The sequence below is a fragment of the Melanotaenia boesemani genome (genome assembly GCF_017639745.1).
Source record: "Melanotaenia boesemani isolate fMelBoe1 chromosome 2 unlocalized genomic scaffold, fMelBoe1.pri SUPER_2_unloc_2, whole genome shotgun sequence".
NCBI lineage: Eukaryota > Metazoa > Chordata > Actinopteri > Atheriniformes > Melanotaeniidae > Melanotaenia > Melanotaenia boesemani.
The window spans coordinates 402813-420818 of record NW_024580583.1 but is presented as its reverse complement, the minus strand read 5'-3'; the positions used below and the strand labels follow the sequence as shown (position 1 = coordinate 420818).

General features: G+C 41.7%; 1 long non-coding RNA gene across 1 annotated transcript; it reads right to left on the bottom strand.

Annotated features, from left to right (window-relative positions):
- Positions 1 to 1449: 1449 nt before the first annotated feature.
- On the bottom strand, positions 1450 to 14025 carry LOC121636050. Its single transcript, XR_006009597.1, has 3 exons — positions 13938 to 14025; positions 2848 to 2851; positions 1450 to 2116 (listed from the first exon to the last, which is right to left on the bottom strand). It is a non-coding gene; the product is annotated as an uncharacterized LOC121636050 (long non-coding RNA).
- Between the last annotated feature and the right edge of the window lie 3981 nt (positions 14026 to 18006).

Here is an 18006-nt window from a genome sequence, read left to right as displayed (position 1 = left end):
CCCAAAAGGTGTGCAGGATCATGAGGGCGTGTGGCGTGCTGCACAACCTGGCACTGAGGCACGGCATCCAACTACCTCCTGGCCTCCCCCCTCCTCGGAATGCCGACCCTCACCCACAGCCCCCTCCCAGACACAGGGAGTTCCAACACGGGGCACGGCTCCGTGAGGAGGTCATGCAGCGATTAAGCAGACAATAAGGTTCACTTTTTCACAAGCTCTTTTAATGTGTTTGGAATGTCGAACATAATGTCACACAAATTATGCAGTGTTGTTCTGATTTCCTTCAGTTCATTGATGGTTTCTTTTTGATCTCGCCATGGTCCGCTCTGTCCCGCTCACAGAGTTAACTGAGGTAACTATGTGTTGCCATTCACGACACTTACTCTTATTTGTCACGCCACTACTGTGGCTACCAAACAAAATAATTTTTCGACTCTCCACCTCACTCACTAATGCATCGATTTCTGCCTCTGTGAAGTTGCGTTTTTTGGTTCGCTTCCCTGCGGTTGCCATTGTTCGTGGATCACAACATGGATCAGCTGGCTCATTTTAATACACGCTGAGGTACTTTGCATTGACCATTTATGGTGGAAAGTGGGTGTGTAGTGGGCGGAACATGAGCCAAATTCACCTGCGCAAACTTCAAGGACGAGTGTGATTTATAAAGGGGAAATTGCTTGCACCTGTGCGTACGCACGGTTTTATAAATCAGAATATTTTATGGCGTACGCCAACTTCCGGTTTTGGGCGTAAGTACACTTTTAGTAAGAATCCTACGCACAGTTTTATAAATGAGACCCCAGAACTGTTAGTTCCACATGTGTCTGATCATCCAGTGTGTAACAGCAACGAGCAACGCAAAGCAACATGTTTAGTTTTTTCTAGAAGTTTCTTTGTAACATGCTCCATCATACAAGTACAACATGCATGTAAGCTGAGCCCCGTCCAGACTGTGAAGTAAAAGTGTAAGAATAGTAGAACACACACACTTTCTGCTGCTGTTTTCATGGTTTTCAGTGTGTCTTTCTGCAGGTGCTCCTGATGATTGTCTGCTGTGTTTTCATATAGAGGCCGTAGGATGTTTTCTGTTTCTCTACCGGTGTTGCAGCTGGTTGTTCTATTGTTTCTGTTGTTTCTATCTTTGTCCTCTCTCCACGTTTTACTCTCCTTTTCTCTTCTGTTTAATTCAATCCAGCTTTATTTGTACAGCAGCTCTTTACAACAAAGTCCTCTCAGGGCTCCTTTCTTTCATATCCTGTGTCAGGTCCAGCTTTTAAATCTTTATTCAGCAAAAACTAATAAAAGAAATGAATAATACTGAAGTATCAGAGGAGCCTTATATGTCGTGGTCATAGGTGATGTTCTTGGTTTTGTCGTGTTTACTTTAGTTTCCAGTTTTGTTCGTTCCCGTGTGTGTTGTGTGTTTTGTTTGCGGCTCGTTAGTTCACCTGGTCTGATTGCTCCCTCACTTCACCTGTTCCCTGTTAGTCGTCCTCTGTTTATTTACGCCTTGGTTTCTCTGACTCGGTGCCAGATCATTGTTGTTGTTTCGTGTTCAGTCTGTATCGGTTTCCTTGTTCCTTGATATTAAATCCTGGATAATGGCGTTGGTTTGTCTCCTGCCTCATCAGTCTGCGTTTGGGTCCTCACCTCTGCTGTCCTGTCACATTATATCCATAAAGCTCCTCAAGGGGAGTTAAAACATTTCCAAGGCAGGAGAGAACTAGTTTAATCTTTTATATATTTCTTACTTAATAAATCTGACTTCTGTACGTATTATAAGGTGAGTCAGTTCAGGTGGTTAGGATTACTACACACGTGTAAATGTACACGTATGTTAATGTAAAGAAAACTCTTAGCTCTGAGTTAAAGAGTGGAACCTGCTCAGAAACCCTGAGGAAGCTGTGACTGGGCAGCTCAGGATGATGTTCAGCTGCAGCTGGAAGCAGAAGCTTCCAGTTCAGATCCTCTAAATGTTGTAGAAACACTGATGTTGGTTTTTAAGACCAACAGCCAAAAATAAAGAGTGAAGAACTTCAAGTTTATCAGAGTGTCTGGGAGAACGGCTCACCCTGATGGTGAAGCTGGATTATCAGTAGAACTGTGATCAAACCTTCTGATGGAAAGACTTTTTAACCCTTTGGATGCCAAATGAAGGAGTTAGAAAAGCTGCAGAGGCTGCAGCTGTATGAGAGGAAAGCTCAGGGGCATGGAGACCTGGCTGAAGTTCAACAAGCTGCAGGTTCAAATCTTACAGCTTGCAGGTGATGAATTCCAGTTTAAACTCCATGAATTTAAAGCTTCTTAACTCCTCTAAGAGTCCAGTCTAAAGTAAAGAGTGAAGCTTCACACATCTGGAAGAACAGCTCAGGCTGGTAGGAGAAGACTCTGGAGGCAGGAGGACCTGGGATCCAACCTCTTCATTCACCACATCAGTTTTCACGTCCAACGGCCAAAACGAAAAGATAAAAGCACCATGAGAACAAGTGTGAGTGTGAAGGTCCTCGGTGGCGTGGTGGGGTTGGTGGAGAACTTTAAGTCGCCAGTGGTGCAGCGTCTAGTTCAAATCCTGCCCGTTGCTGGTACCTGGATCATAAAACCATCCTCCTCCGGTGGGTTGGGGAGGGGGCCGTGTTCCCTCCTCGTGTTCTGGGAGGGTACAAGTAGGGTTATACATCCAGAAACTACACCTGGCTGGAATTTTACTGGCACCATCAAAGTGTGGCAAACTTTCCAAACATCATCTAGAAGTAGCATAACATGCTAGCTTAGACACGACAACAAGCTACTCCAGACAGTTACTAGTTACTGAAAGGAAGAAGCAGCTTGATGACGACACACTGCTACATGACTGGCTTCTAGAAGAAACCAACATAACACAACAAAAGTCTCTATTAAATAAACACCATGTACAGAGAAGCAGCCAGACTGGAACAGGTGTTGTCGGCTACTAGAACTAAAGGAAAATAGAAGCTGAAGATGGTCGACTGAAGTCTGGAGGAGAAGAGAGAGAGGGAATGAACGGGATGATGTGTTGGCTTTGGGAGCCATCCTTCCCGTCATCCCCACTGGACTGGTGTGTGCAGTAGAACATACTTACTACATACATGCTGGAATATACAGATGCAACATGTTACAGACGTGTGTAGCAGCAACTATTAGTCCAGGTAGTGAAGTATATGAGGTACATGAGTTACATCATCATCACCTCATTGTGTCACAGGTGTATCTGTGTTGACACATCCCTCCTTTAAACAGTCCTGAAATATTACAACTTTATTTATAAAACACTGAATGTTCGTCTCCACGAAAACACAATCTTTCATTTCATTCACCCTTTTGTGTTTTTAACTAATTTACTTTAATGAATTTCTAGTAAATTTGAATAATTCTTGAAACATTATTTGAGAAATTGAACTTGTATTATTTAAAGACGTCAGCTTCATTTTTCTTCTCATGTTAAAGATCTGCCTTGTAGCTTCATGTCTTAAAATACTGGATTTAACTGGTGAGGAGAAAATATCAAACAGGATTCCAGTCCAGATCCGGATCAACGGAACGCTTTCAGTCTCTTTTTTTTTTTTGGAAACCAGAACTGGAGGCGGTGGGCGGGGCTTCTGTAAGAGTCCGCTGTGATTGGAGGATGGGGCTGTGGGTCACGGCTGGTCTTTGAAGTACCGAGGTTGGAGAAGGACGTTTCCCTGCGGAGCTGCATCACCTCCCAGAACATCCGCTCCGCTGCAAACACACAGTGAAGAGCATCTTCTGATCAATGTGATGGATAACTGATCCTGTTATCTGCAGCTCGCTCATCAATAGTTCCTACAGTCGGATTATTGGACGAAGCCAATCAGAGTTTACCGAACTGAAGACCTTCCAGCTGGACAGTAAAGCTTCTACTGGAAAAAATTCACTGTAATACAACCCCAGTCCCAGAAAGGTTGGGATTTTTATCCCGTCAAGCTCAGCGTTTATTCAGAAACTATCTGGTAAATCCACAATGAGTGATCCATGATAGCGTGTTTACTGATCACATTTCCATAAAAAGAGACGACTATCACTACTGTTTCACTAAGACACGTCTAAACGAGGTCTTCTCAGCATTGATGGAGCTTCACAGATGTGGAAGCTGCTCACGCCATCGGCACTAATGCAGCCATCCCATCAGAGATGCAGCTGTTCACCTGTCCACTGATAACAAGCTGGATGCTCCCTCTCCTCTTTAGTCTGCAGGACACGGCAGATTACACCTGATATCCATTTCTAAATGACCAAAGATCTCACACACACGTCCTGAGCCTACAGACCAGACGAGAAGATACGATTGGTTTAAAGTCAGTCTCCATCTGAAGGTTTATTTTCTCATCATGATGCCTTTTATTCCCATTTCTGGTTCCTTTTCTATTATTTCAGCTCATATAAAAATAGTTAGTAAAGAAATGATGACAGGTTTTTCTACTGGTTCGGGTAGAAGGCCTGTGTGTGTGTGTGTGTGTGTGTGTGTGTGTGTGTGTGTGTGTGTGTGTGTGTGTGTGTGTGTGTGTGTGTCTTACCGTCCTGCTGGTTGACCAGCCCTTGATGGAAGCAGTGAATGTAGGTGAAGAAATGACACACAGCTGTGATGTAAATAAAAACAGATAAATATTCACTTTACAGCGAAAGTTGTGTTTGTGAAACATTTTTCCAGGATTCAGTTTCTGACTGATGTTACAAACACTCACAAGTTTGGGCTAAAAAAAGATGGAGAGGTTTAGTCAAACAGGTTCTTCCATGAACTCAAAAGATGTCACGATTACTTCATTTCACTATTAATCACATAACTAAACATAATTGTAAAGATCCCTCAAGTTGTGTTTGTGGTTTTACACATTTATGGTGTTAGGAAATGAAGACAGAATAACAGGGATTATTTGTCTGATAATAATCATACCTAACAAACCACAAGTATAAGTACATACAGACTGGTTCGGTTAAACTCATGAACCCTGCAGACCCCCACTGGCAGCGTAGAGCTGCTCTACAAATCATGACTCATCGTTCAATTACCAACCATGAATCACCAGTATGCCAACATTATGGCAGATGACATGAGTCAATAAAAGTTTTCAGTGTGTGTGCGTGTGTGTGTGTGTGTGTGTGTGTGTGTGTGTGTGTGTGTGTGTGTGTTTCTACTCACTCTACATCTACAGAAGGTGAGACGTAGTAATAGTTGGACAAGTCTCCAGATCTGATTCTGCGGTCTGACCGCTCAGGACACATTTTCTATCAGAGACAAACTTTTCTTTATTGTTTTCTTTTGTTTCATCAAACAAACAAACAATTTATTTACCAACCAGGACAAACTATGCAGGAGTAACACTAAGATTCAAGGAAGGAAGGAAGGAGGAAAGGAGGTAAGGATGGAGGTCTATCAGCTTGGTCTCATGGCTTTGATAAATCAGGATGGCAGAAGGGAGGGAGGGACTGAAGCAGGAGAGTCAGAGTTAGCAGGAGTGTTTGGAGAAGCCAGGGTGGAGGTCGAGGAGGAGCTGAGAAGAGATTATAATGCTGACGGGAGAGAGACGGACTTACACCCACTCAGCCCTTCCCCACTAGAACAGGAAATAAGGGAAGATGGAGATGTGATGATGAAGGAGTGAAAGAGAGAGTGTGTACATGTGTGTGTGGAGGGTTCTTACTTTGGTCCTACGTACTCCATCACTGATGTTTGACTACAAGCAGCAGCTGGAAACCCATGGACTCCACGCTGAGATGGTTCAGCTCCACAGGAGAGGACAGAGAGGAGGAGAAGGATGATGGGGGAGGACAGAAACACTTTAATCTTTAGAAAGTGTTTTTAATTCTCATCTCAGAGTCTGAACTGAATCAGAGGACGTCTGCATCAATCTGAACTCATCACTTCCTGAAACCAACAATCCACCATCCAAGCAGAGGAAGCTGGACTACTGAAGATTCCTCCACTTCATCTCTCCTACAGAGGAAGAGAAACCTTCATCCTGAATCCAGCTTCAGTGAGCTGGTGTGATCTCTCAGAGCCGTGGGCTGCAAACAGGAGTCCTGAGCAGCTTCTGAGGATGAAGGTCCTGCAGCAGGAGGCAGCTGACTTTCTTCTGATGGAGAATTTTCCTAAACTCAAACATTCAGAAAGTTGGAGGCTGGCTGAGATTGTACCAGCGGAGATTTCTCCCACTGCAGCACATTTTCTATCATGTTGCTTCTTGCTTTGGATTATTTGCACATTCAGATCATGATTTAAAAAAAAAAAAAATTCCTTCTCATTTGTTGCAGAAGAAAACAGCTTTTTCTAATCATTCAACCAACATGAGCTACATTTGTACTTGGAAGTCACGTGTTCAGTTTCAAGGAGGAAAATGCTCAAACCTTCCTAAAAGTTGGATTTCCACATCTGGAAGTAAGAGGAATCTCATCAGCCTCAGTCTAAATAAAGCTGGAAATAAACTGGATTCATTCAGTTCAGTTTAATTTAGCTTTATTTGTACTTTGTCATGAATTGACGCAGGCAAGGCAACGAATAATAAAATAATTGTCCAGCTGAGGAAACCAACAGATTCTATGAAATGTTCTCTTGGATTTAATCCTCCATCCTAAACATGCAGTGGAGAGGAAAACCTCCATGTGTGTCCCTCACTCTTGCTGAAGGTGAGACAGGGTAGACGTCCTCACGGTAAACTCTCTCCAGGAAGCAGCAGCAGCGTCGCCTCCTCCTTTCAAGCCTCGAACTCACTGAACAGCTGACTGTCCACCTGCATGACACGAGCAGTTAGACAGCACATGTCCACACTAAAGGCCTCCAGCAGAAGACTTGGTCTTGTTGTCGTCTGCTAGATGAAGCTCTGGGGTCGGGCATGTCTCTACCCTCCCGTACGATGGGCTGTGTGGCCGACGGGTTAGGCTGCGTCCCCAGGGTGGCAGAGGAGGTGCTCTTGTTCCGGCTGTGGTCCTACCAGGGTCTTCAAGGCCTGGACTTCAGCCTTGAGGACTTTGATCTGAAGATGAGGGAGGAAAAGGTTTAAGCTTTATGTAATCAGCATCATTCTGGTGATATTTAGACCCATGCAGGAGGAGAAAATAATAACTGGTTGTTAATAGAACTATTATTTCCCAGAAGAAAGCATAATGGGAATGAAGATCCACATACTTGTACTTACTGGCTGTTTAATACAAAAGGCTGTTCACCATCTAGCTGGCAAGGAAACTCCCACAGGCTGTAATCTGGCCTGAACCTTTAATTTACTGCCCTCTCAGGCCAACAGTGGACAAAACGTCTTCTCCTCAAAACTTCTTTAAAAGACAAATATTTTTCTCCTGTTTTTCTCGTCTTTTAAAACTTTTAAAACTTTAAAAAAATGCAAATATTCTAATCATTTTAACCCTTTAAATGCTAATTTGATTACATGATGCCATTGTTTATATGAAAACTAAACACACAAAACGAGTTATTTTCCAGATAATACACAGTTCAACACAAAGACTTAAACACATCTTAGATCTACATGAAAACATTATTCCAAGAGAAAATTCATCACATAATGGAACGTGTTGACAGAATGACATAAGAATGATGACTGGAAATGAAAACCAGTAACCCATGGAGGTCTGGATCCTGGCTGGACTGTAATGAGTTTTAATCTTTCTGCACCCGCTGTAATGTTTGATGTTGGTGTGATGCACTTTGAATTGTCTTCTACATGAAACATCTGTAAAAATAAACCTGCCTTGGATTCAGGATCATAGTCAGAATAAAAATGAAAGAATCAGATCACCGGTCACCGACTGATTTTACGTAAGTGACGTAAGTGTTGCTTGTAGGAAGATGAAGACAGTTTTCCACCGTTCATTCGTTTTAGTCCATTCGTTCCATTAAAAACACTTTCTATGAATCCCTCTGCCTCGGTCCTCACTGGTGGCTGTTGTGTTCTGTCATCGACAGTGGTGTGTAACGTCACAAGCACTTCAAGGAACAAGGCTCCCTGAGGATTCCCAAAGCACCCACACACTGTACTTAGTGCCTGATCCTTAGCCACCACCTGATTGGCCGTACTGGGTACACTGGTCTGTAACCTCACCAACCACAGGTGAAATGCAAACAGTCAGGGAGAACGGGGTTGGTTGTCACAGCGGCTACAACTCGACCACTGGAGAAAGCTGCTGAAAGATGGCGGTACAGAAATAATAATAGTGGTCATAGATTAGCTACAGGTTTCATTTAGCATTTTGAAAACTTTTGGTGTAGCAATATTAGGGGTTTGATGAGGATGATGATAAGAAAAAATATTTGTATATCCTGTGACTGAGGGTGAGCAAAGTAATCAAAAGTATCAACAAACACATCTTCATCTGTCTCGTTCCTAACCTGTGGTTCAGGAATCTGCTGCTGCTGCATCGGTAAACAGTCCCTGAGTAGACTCTGCTCCCCCTTTCACACTTCCTCCAGTTCCCGTAGACCCGCCTGCACCTGGATCACAATAAAAATATCATCTGTAAAGCTTCAGCACATTTACATATGGAAACACATTCTGACCTAACCATTAAGATATTTTAATATATACTGGCTCATTTTCTATTACTTTCATCCTGTTCCCTTTCAGTCGTGGGCTTTCTGTATTTATTGTTTTACTTTTAATGATTAATAATAAAACAGGTCACTGCTATGGTTTGGACATAGAAAGTGGTTTTATTGGAACTAATGCTTCCTTGTTCACACTCTGTTACAACAACTCACCTGTTCCTTCCATACTGACATCCCCTCATCACTACTGGCTCCTGGCTCTGCTTCTGACACTAAATCACGTTTTAAAAATGCTCATATTTCTCACGACAAATCTCCCTTTTTACAAAACCTGATCCATTCAGGTCAGACTCATTTATGTAGAGCTGAATCATCGAGCATCTCCGGACACTTTTCATACAGATCAGGTCTTCACCAAACTCTTCCTTCTATTCATTCTAATAATATTTACTTAATGAGTAATCCTACCTGCCCACTCTGGACTTGTGGGCTCATGGCTGCTGGTTGGTGTTGGATCTTCTGACTCTGAGGGGCTATAAGACAAAATTTCCAGTTATGTTGTGTTGCATCATACTTGTATTAAAATCCAATCTGCCACATTATCCATCCTCCTTATTGTGCTGGAATCTAAACAGGTAGGGTTGAAATGAGTTTCCTCCATTATAACGAGTCTATTTCGACTCATCGGTGTGGGTTCCTTACATGTAACTTACATGTTAACTCTGCTCCTCTTTAATGAAAACTGAAAACCTTTTTTTTTTTTCAGATCAGTCTTTGACACATGATGGTGTCACATGAGAAACGTGTGATATTTATCATTTATAAGTGTATTATGTTTTTATTCTTGTTTTTATCTCTGTCCAGCACTTTGATCAACTAGAGTTGTATAAGTAAAATTAGACTGATTGAAATACTAGCCATTAAACATGGAGAGCTTTATAAACCATTTAAAACTTAGAACCAGCACCTGTCCTCCCCATTAGTCCTCCGGACCTGGAAGACAGGTGTTGCTTGTAGGAAGATGAAGATAGTTTTCCACCTTCATTCCTTTGTAGTCCATTCATTCCTTACATCTTCACGTTTGGACAAAAACACCAAACATCGTTGCTGCATCACTACTTTGTGTATTAGGAATGACGTGTAAATAGTTGGATTTACATGCTTCAGGAACATTTGGTGAGCAATAAAAAGGTAAACTTTTTGGACTTGGCTTATTGTACATGAGTGACAACATGTCAAATATGTTCCCATAAACAGAACTTCAGGCGCTTTAAGCACAAACTTAACATCATATAGATGTTAAAACTAAATAATCTACTCCTCAATGTGTCTCTTTTTATCCATCTGCTTCATGTTTGTGTAAATCATACAAATGTATGTGCAGACGCTAGCTAGCGTTAGCCGCTAATGTTGGCTAGCTAATATAAACTAGTTTAAATGTAGAGCTTTCCTCTGTATCTTTGAGCTTCAACTCCAGTCCGGTAAGGGTCATAGTGAACCATCTGTCTCCCTTCACAGGACAGAGAAACCAGGAATTGTTAACTATTGACTTCTTCACTTCAAAAGCATCACTGTTGACTCTTTGACACACACATTAAAATAAAAAAATAAAATAAAATAAAATAATAATGAATGGAATTAAACAGTTTTTAGTTTTTCTCTCTAAAGATAACTAAACAAAGATGTTTCAGCTTTTATTAGTTGTTTGTACTGTTAACACTTTTCCTTAAATGATTGTTGATGAAAAGATGCATCATTCTGGCTTTTAGTGCTGTTAATATTGACACTAAGGACACATTTAAGTCTGTTTCTGCTTTATTGATCCATCAGAAATAAAGTTAATAATTTAGTTGATGATTTGATTGATAACTTGCTTTTGATTATTTTAATTTTGATACATTTGCAACCTTTCATGTGAACACAGCAAAGATCAGTTGCTGATTAAAGTAAAAGAAAGATAAAATAAGATGGAAGCATGCAGACCCAGACCCTTCATGGTTTCTATTTTAAAAAGCAGAAAGAGGTTGGGGTCCCTGAAATGTCTCATTTTTACACATGCCGCTGCAGCAGCTTCTAAAAGCTGTTAAACATCCCTGAATACTTTGTAGTAATTCCAGCTGGATGGAAAACAGCAGGAGTTTCATTGTGGGGGGGCTTATTTAACAATATCTAGTTCATAAATGGCAACAAATACATTGAATGTAAAAGTGTGAAACCTTCATGAAGCTGGAAGGAGTTCGTAAACCTGCATTTGCTTAAAAAGCACAAAGCAGCATTTTTCCTGCTTTCTGTACAAATCCTTATCACACACTGCAGCAATCACAAGATCAGACGTCTAAAGGCAGGAACACGTTAATCCCACTTTTCATTCCTACACTCCTTCCTACACGTTCATATACGCCTCCATCTGTCCATCTGATGGCTTTGGACTCATGTTGGAGTGTGTGCATTTTCATTTAGATCTACTAAACGTGAGTCCCGTTCCTGGTTTTAAATGCTGCTATGTTGCTTGGCCCCTGTGCCGTGGTTTGATCCCTGGCTCCTCCACCATGGTGAACCATTTCTCCCTGAAGACCACATCAGTCCGTACTTAACGAGTCCATTTGTTGCTCCTGCATCGTTGCCGTTTTAGAAGCATGTTGGAGCAGAAGCATTTTAATGAGGATTTAGCAGAAAAGGCCGTTTTATTCCCAGTGGGGTCCTGCATGACTGCTGAGCTGCAATTGTTCCTCGTCTCCTCCACCAGTTTGAAGCTTCTATTCAAGGAGATTTCCCATTAGTCTGCATTTCCATCCATCTGCCCTGTGTAGCTGCAGTTTGTAGACATGATGGATTTGGAGCAGATGGACATTTTTTCCTGATCTTAAATTAGAAACCTGTTTTTTAAATGAAACCAGTTTATACCAGTTTAATGTGGATCTGATAGAAATGTTCCAGAACTTGTTAAAAATGTCACATATTTTAATCCCAGAGGGAAATTTATGTTGGTTTTTAACGTGAACAATATTAATGGGTTGGAAGATATTAAAGCTTGTTTATTTAACAAAACTTTATTGTCCTCCGTTTTGGGGAACGACACATGTCAAAGTCCACAGACGTGGACTTGAAGCCACTTCAGCATGGACCCTCAGCCTCTGTAAATGGTTCCTAATCAACCAGCTGATTTTCCCAGAGGCCCAGACAGTTTTTATTTCCATGTTTAAACCAATGAGAAGTTGTTTTATCGATGCCTTTCTGCTGTAATACAAGTTATTGGCACTACAATGAAAAAGCAGCTGTTCTAAAACTGGGCTCATCAGGACCAGGTGGAATTTATAATCTAAGTTCTTAACAAATAAAAAAGGTGCTCCTGTATGACTAAAACTGGAGCTGTGTCTTTGTCTGAATCCCCGTTCTGTTTGTCTTGTCTGGACCTCCATGTTCAGCCTTTGTTTGTTGGGTGTTTGTTTTTTTCTTTTGTGTCTCTGGTTCTGGGAACTCCACATTCTGTCTGAATCCTGAAGCTTCTCCTGCTGGATTCCTTCTCTTTCCTGGAGTTTATTTGGCTCCTTCCTCGACTTTCTAACTCTCTTTTGGTATTTATTTTATTTAATTATATTCATATTTAAAATAATTCTGCATGTGGAGATAAAATGAGTGAAACCTGCTTTATGAAAATTTAAGCTTCATTAAAAAATGCTGAGGGAAAATCTTTTGTTTCATCTTGAAAATGATTTTTTCTTCTAACAAACATTGGACTGTATTCCATCATTAATCTAGAAGTAACCATGCTTGATGCTGAACATGTTTTTTTCCACATGGAAGGGAAGGACATTTACCAGGAGGAACTGGAACATCTGGTTTCTTGGGGAACCTGGAAGGGAACCTGGAAGGGAACCAAGCGGCGCGTTCACACCAGCCCTTTTTGATCAGAATCCTGCTCTGTTTGCTGGGAAAGTCCTCTTCATTTGGGGAATTGTGAACAAACAAGTTCTGATCCGGATCAAAGAACGTGGACTCAGTCTAAGTACTGATGAGTATCTCGGTCTGCTTCAAGTGGACCTAATCCAGGAAGTGGACTACAAAGCAAAGTGCATTGTGGGTAAACATAACAAACATACGGGCATGTGAGACGATATGCGGCTCTGGCCGGGAGAAATGACTCGCCCTGACCCCCTAACTGAACAGTTCTCCAGTCGTACTGAGTCTAGCGGACGTCCTGGTTTGATGCAGTAAGACTTTACTTTGGTGTCTTCAAGAGGATTGAGGGCCTTAGAAGAAAAATCCCAGTAGAGGAGAAGCTCTGTAGAAGCTCATCGAGCCAGGAGTGTAACAATAGAATAAAGCATCTCAACAAGGTCTTGGTGATACTGGCAACATGCAGAAAGTGAAGCGGTGCATGCATCGTCATGGTGATTAAAGCTCAGAAGACAAACGCTTTGCCTGAAGATGAAAGGGCTGCAGATCTTTGAAACGTGGATCGGACCAGAGATAAGAGGAAAGCAGAAGGAGGAAATGGAGCTGCTAACAAAGTTGAAATGGTTTAAGAAAAGTAGCTGTTAATGTTAAAATCCACAACGAGGCTTAATTATTGGAGCTTCATCAAGCTGGCACTGCTCACACATGGAGAGAGAAGAACAGGAAGATAAATATACTCACTGAAACCAGGATCTGATGTCTGCAGTTTACACAAGCAAAGATCTTCATGGCTCTTAGGATGTGATAAAACTAATGAACTGTGATCAGAAGAAATGGATCCAGCTGCCAGTTCAAACATCTTGTAGCTTCACTGGTGATGTTTTCACATTGGGATCCTTCCAGAAAGCTGCTGCTCTACTCAGTGTGGAGAAGATGACCTGGACAAGTTTTCCTGCAGCTGCAGATTCCTTCTATGGAACGGGGGGATGTGAGAATGAAAGGAAAGCAACAAGCTGGACACACATCAAGCTGTTAAACTGACAGCTTTTCAGCATCTGTGAACGGCTGTATGAGACACTAGAAGTGGATTTTCTGAACCAGAACCTACACAAACAAGGCCAGTGGCCCTGCTCAGCTAATGGGAATAATGGTAGAATGCAGCACTTCATATCTGAGGGCTCAAGAGGTTTGACCATTTTCTATCCTTTTCTACCTGAAGATGCAGCAACAACTCCTGATTGAAAGATGTTCAGCTGTGCAGCTGCAGAGATGAGGGAACGTGTCAAAGGTTCACGCTGCTAGTTGTGTGTTGAGAAGATGAGATCCAGCTGCTTTCAAGCCTTGTAGAAAGTAAAGTGCTGGTGGAAAAGGAGCGTACTGAGTTCCTGTGGATGAACGGGATGTTTGGGATGTGGAAGTGTCCCACAGAAGGAGAGCGGTGGGATCATCATGTTCTGAGACTCGCAGATGTTCAAGTCCAGGAACAAAAGCTCAGTTCAAGCTTGGAAACTGTGGATCTGTGAGATCGGAGTAAAAGCATTTAAGACCAGGACCTGAGAGGCCCACCAGACTTCTGAGTCTGTCTAATAAAACCTGCTGATCTACTGGATCAAAGGCGGCACTAAGATCCAGTAGAACCAGGACTGGAAGTTTCTGTGGGTCCAAGTTCCACCTGAGGTGGTTAACAATGTTTAAAAGGGCGTCTCGGTTCTGTGGTTGGTCCTAAAACCAGATTCAGATCCTTCTAAAATATTCTGTTTATTCAGAAACTTGTGTAAGTGAATAAAAAGAACTTTTCTATCATGTGAGTTAAAAGCGGTGAGTTGGATACAGGTCGGTAGTTCTCCAGAAGGTTTGGGTGTAAATTCCTCTTCTTCAGAAGGGGCCTCACCACTGCTGTTTTACAGGCAGATGGGAAGACGCCCGTCTGAAGGAGGAACTCACCACGTCTACAAGCTCACGCTCAAAGAAAGCATCACATGTTTAAAGTGATGTGGGAATGGATCTAAAAGGCAGCTTGTTGGTTGAGTTGGAGGAAACTGGAGCAGCATCTCTGCATCAACCAGGACAAACTCTCCAGTGTTTCCTCGGGTAAAAACAAAGCTTCAGGTCTGTTAAGATCAACATGTCGCTGAGATAAAAACTGGATCTAATAGCATTGATTTTACTTCTGAAGTGGTCTGCAAAGTCCTCACATGCAGCATGTGATGCTGTCATGGAGGACTTGTTCAAATCTGGGTTTGTTAAAAGACGTGTTGTTTTAAAAAGGAATCTGGGATTATTTTTATTGTGTGGAATCAGATGAAAAGTGGAGCGTTCTGGCCTGTTTCACTGCTTTATTGTAAACTCTGACTTGTTCCTTCAAACTTTCTAAATGAAAAGTTCATCTTGATTTCCTCCGTTTCCTCTCTGCTCTCCTGCAGCTTCTTTCCAGGTTTCTGGTTTCTTCGTTTCTCCGCGATGGTGTGAGTTTGGATCTTCTAGTTCTGGTTTTAAGTGGAGCTGCAGCATCAACGGCTGACTTCAGTTTCCTGTTAAAATCATCTCCAATAAAATCACACTTTTATTCTAGTGTAGCTTTAAAAATGTGTGTATAAAGAATAAAACGTGTTGCTGACTAAATATGAGTTCAGCTTTTCTTCATCTCCTCACAAATGGTCTTGGTGATGTGCATGTATCTGTCCAGCTGGGAAGCCAACACCTCCACATTGGGAAGTTTGGGAAGGAAGGAAACTTGTGCATCTCTTTGAACCTCCAGGAGGAGAGGACAGATTAGTGGTGCAGCCTGAACATGACTGAGTGGGATCTTTTCAGGCAGGTGTAACACCTGCTTCTCAGCGAACACATGCAGTGAGGTGGCGGCCAGCTTCTCCACGGCATCCAGGAAGACGTGGAGCTTCTCCAGACCTTCCAGAGTGTCCTTCAACACTTCAGCAGCTCCTTCTCCAGCTCTGCACGCTTGCTGTCTGCAGACATCTGAGTGAATCTGCTCTTCATAAACTCCAGGAAGGCCTTACCTTTATTCTCTGCCTGCTTCATATGGCTGAACTCTGCTCCATTTAGTCAGCTCTGTCTTTAACTCTGTTCCCTCCCTTCCTTCCACTTAGGATCCTTTTCACACAATTCTCTTCTTCTGCTCATGTCACTGAAGGAATCTGAGGCCAAGCTGCACAAGGTTTTCTTTACTTTCTGTCTGGAGGACAAAAATAAATCCTGTCAGTCTTTTTTTCTGCTGTAAAAATCTTTGTGTGAAGAGAAGGAAAAGAAATGAACACTGGGAGAATTGCTCCCAGCAGATTTCACCGGTAAAGATGTGGAACATGCAAACATGGGAAAGACAAATTCTCCCCTTTTTGCTCATATCAGACGTCTGCTTATCACATGATTTCAGTTTGAAGTTTGTTTCCATTTAAAATGAGTTTCCAGCAACAAGCTGCTGTTTCAGGGGTGAACTAGAAGTGTTTTCATTTGTTCTCTGAAGGTCTTTGTCTTCAGAATAACGAAGCCTAGACTGGCCCAACCTGCAGCAGCTGCATCTCCACATCTGGAGGAAAAGATTGACTTTTCTTCTCATTCTGGCTTTTATCTCAATAGATCAAAGTCAGGAAGCAGATAACAGGATAAACGAGCTTATCTAGTAAAAAGCAGCTTAATGTGGAGAAACCAGCATCAGAAGGAATATTTGGAATCAAGCCGCTCTCGTACAACTAAACAGCATAAAAATCTCTGTGGAAAAAGTCTTTGTTCCAATGAAATTCTTGCTGCAGAGAACAGTTTCTTTCTGTGTTGCACTAATGTGAAGGTTCCCAGTTTCCACTGCAGCCAGTAGATGCTAAATAAAGCCTAGAAGCTAATAATGGATGAAGTGGTAAAAACACAGGAGCGTTCCTGTTTCCATCTGATGTTTTCATCTTAAATCAGCTGCTGCAGCTGTAAAATGTCTACAAATATACATCTGCTGTATCAGCTCTGATGTCTGATGATGCTGCAAACACTTCACTTCTCTGCTCAGCACTAAATAGATAATAGATAAAAATAGAGACTCAATATCCAGCACAGAAGAAGTAAACCTTCTTCTTTACAACAACACTGTTAAAGTTTAGATTCTTTTAAAAATGATCCTCACTGCTCATTTAATACATGGCAGCATTCATTTAATGTTTCTATTAATTATTAATCACCTTTAAGAATTTGGTGAAGTTGTTTCTAGAAAGAAAGGTCATGTGATTAGTTAGAAAAACAAGTTCAGATATAAAACTTGTTTAAATCAGGGATTTGTTCTTGATATTTTTCCTTTTTTTCTATTTTTACCTCTTTAATGAACCATAGAACTATTGTATGTAAATGTTTGTATATTCTGTAAAACATCCTGTAATACATGGAAACGCTCACTATTCCATTTTTACACACATGGAAACATGACTCAGCAATATTTTTACCAGGTAAATAAGACGTTTAGAAAGAAGTTTCCACTGCTAGGTCTGCCAGAAATCTGCTTTTTATTCCTGCACATGGATTCTATTATTGGTATCAGGACATCTTTACTAAATGAAAAGTCCAGGAAGCCGTTCTTTCCCAGTATCACTGATATTTCCATGTTAGCTTTGTGTGGATAAACCCTGATGTGCTCGGCTGAATTGAGCTTTTCCATCATCTTGTTCTCACCGTCTGTTCCTGGAACTCAGAGCTCTCAGGATGTGGTCGTCACATCTTAGCAGCGAGTTTCTTCCTTTGAATGTATGAAGACTGAAGAGACTCATGAAGGTTTGAGACCTTCCACTGTGAAGATTATAGCTGCAACATGCTGAATGACAGCAGGTGGAGGGCCTTTTATTTGGAGCTAGAAGCAATACTTTTGGTTACTGCAGTTTGGCTGCAGGACTCATTTCCAGTTTTATTGTGTCCTGCAGCAGCAGATGGACTTCCACCCATACTGGTCATTTCCCAGTACAGCGCTGGACTTCCTGTCCACATTTTATTGAATCAACATTTATGGACATTTTATAGAATAACTTTATTACAAACCAGCTAAACAACAAGCCCAGTTTAGCTCAGCTTTGTGTGAGAAAAGGAAAACCTGGTCTTTCTTTTTTCTATGAAAAGGTTCCAATAAACAGGTTTACTGATGTTGTTGAGTAAAGAAGAGACATCTGAACATGTTTATTTTACATTTCCTTCATAACACACACACCTCTAGAAGTACAGCAGCCAGACTTTAATAGCAAACACACACACACATGTGTACTTATTAATAATAAAGTTAATGTTTCTACTAATAAATGTATGAGCGTAAAAAGATGGCGCTCCGTGTTTTTACTTTATCTTTACTTTCGCTGCTCTGAAGACACATCGCTGCTCGGTCTCGTCTCCAACAACGATGAGACCACCAACATGAAGGAGGTGGAGACCCTGGGGTGGAGGACTCCCCGTTCTCCTGGGTGGAACCAGAACTAAAGGCTTTTAGAGCTTCAGATTCCGGTCCAGGATCAGGTTTCAGTCTCGCTGGACACCTCCAGCAGTTCTGAGCGACTGTGGTGTCAGATTTCTAACTGGGTCAGTAAACGCCTCTCTGGGTTTAT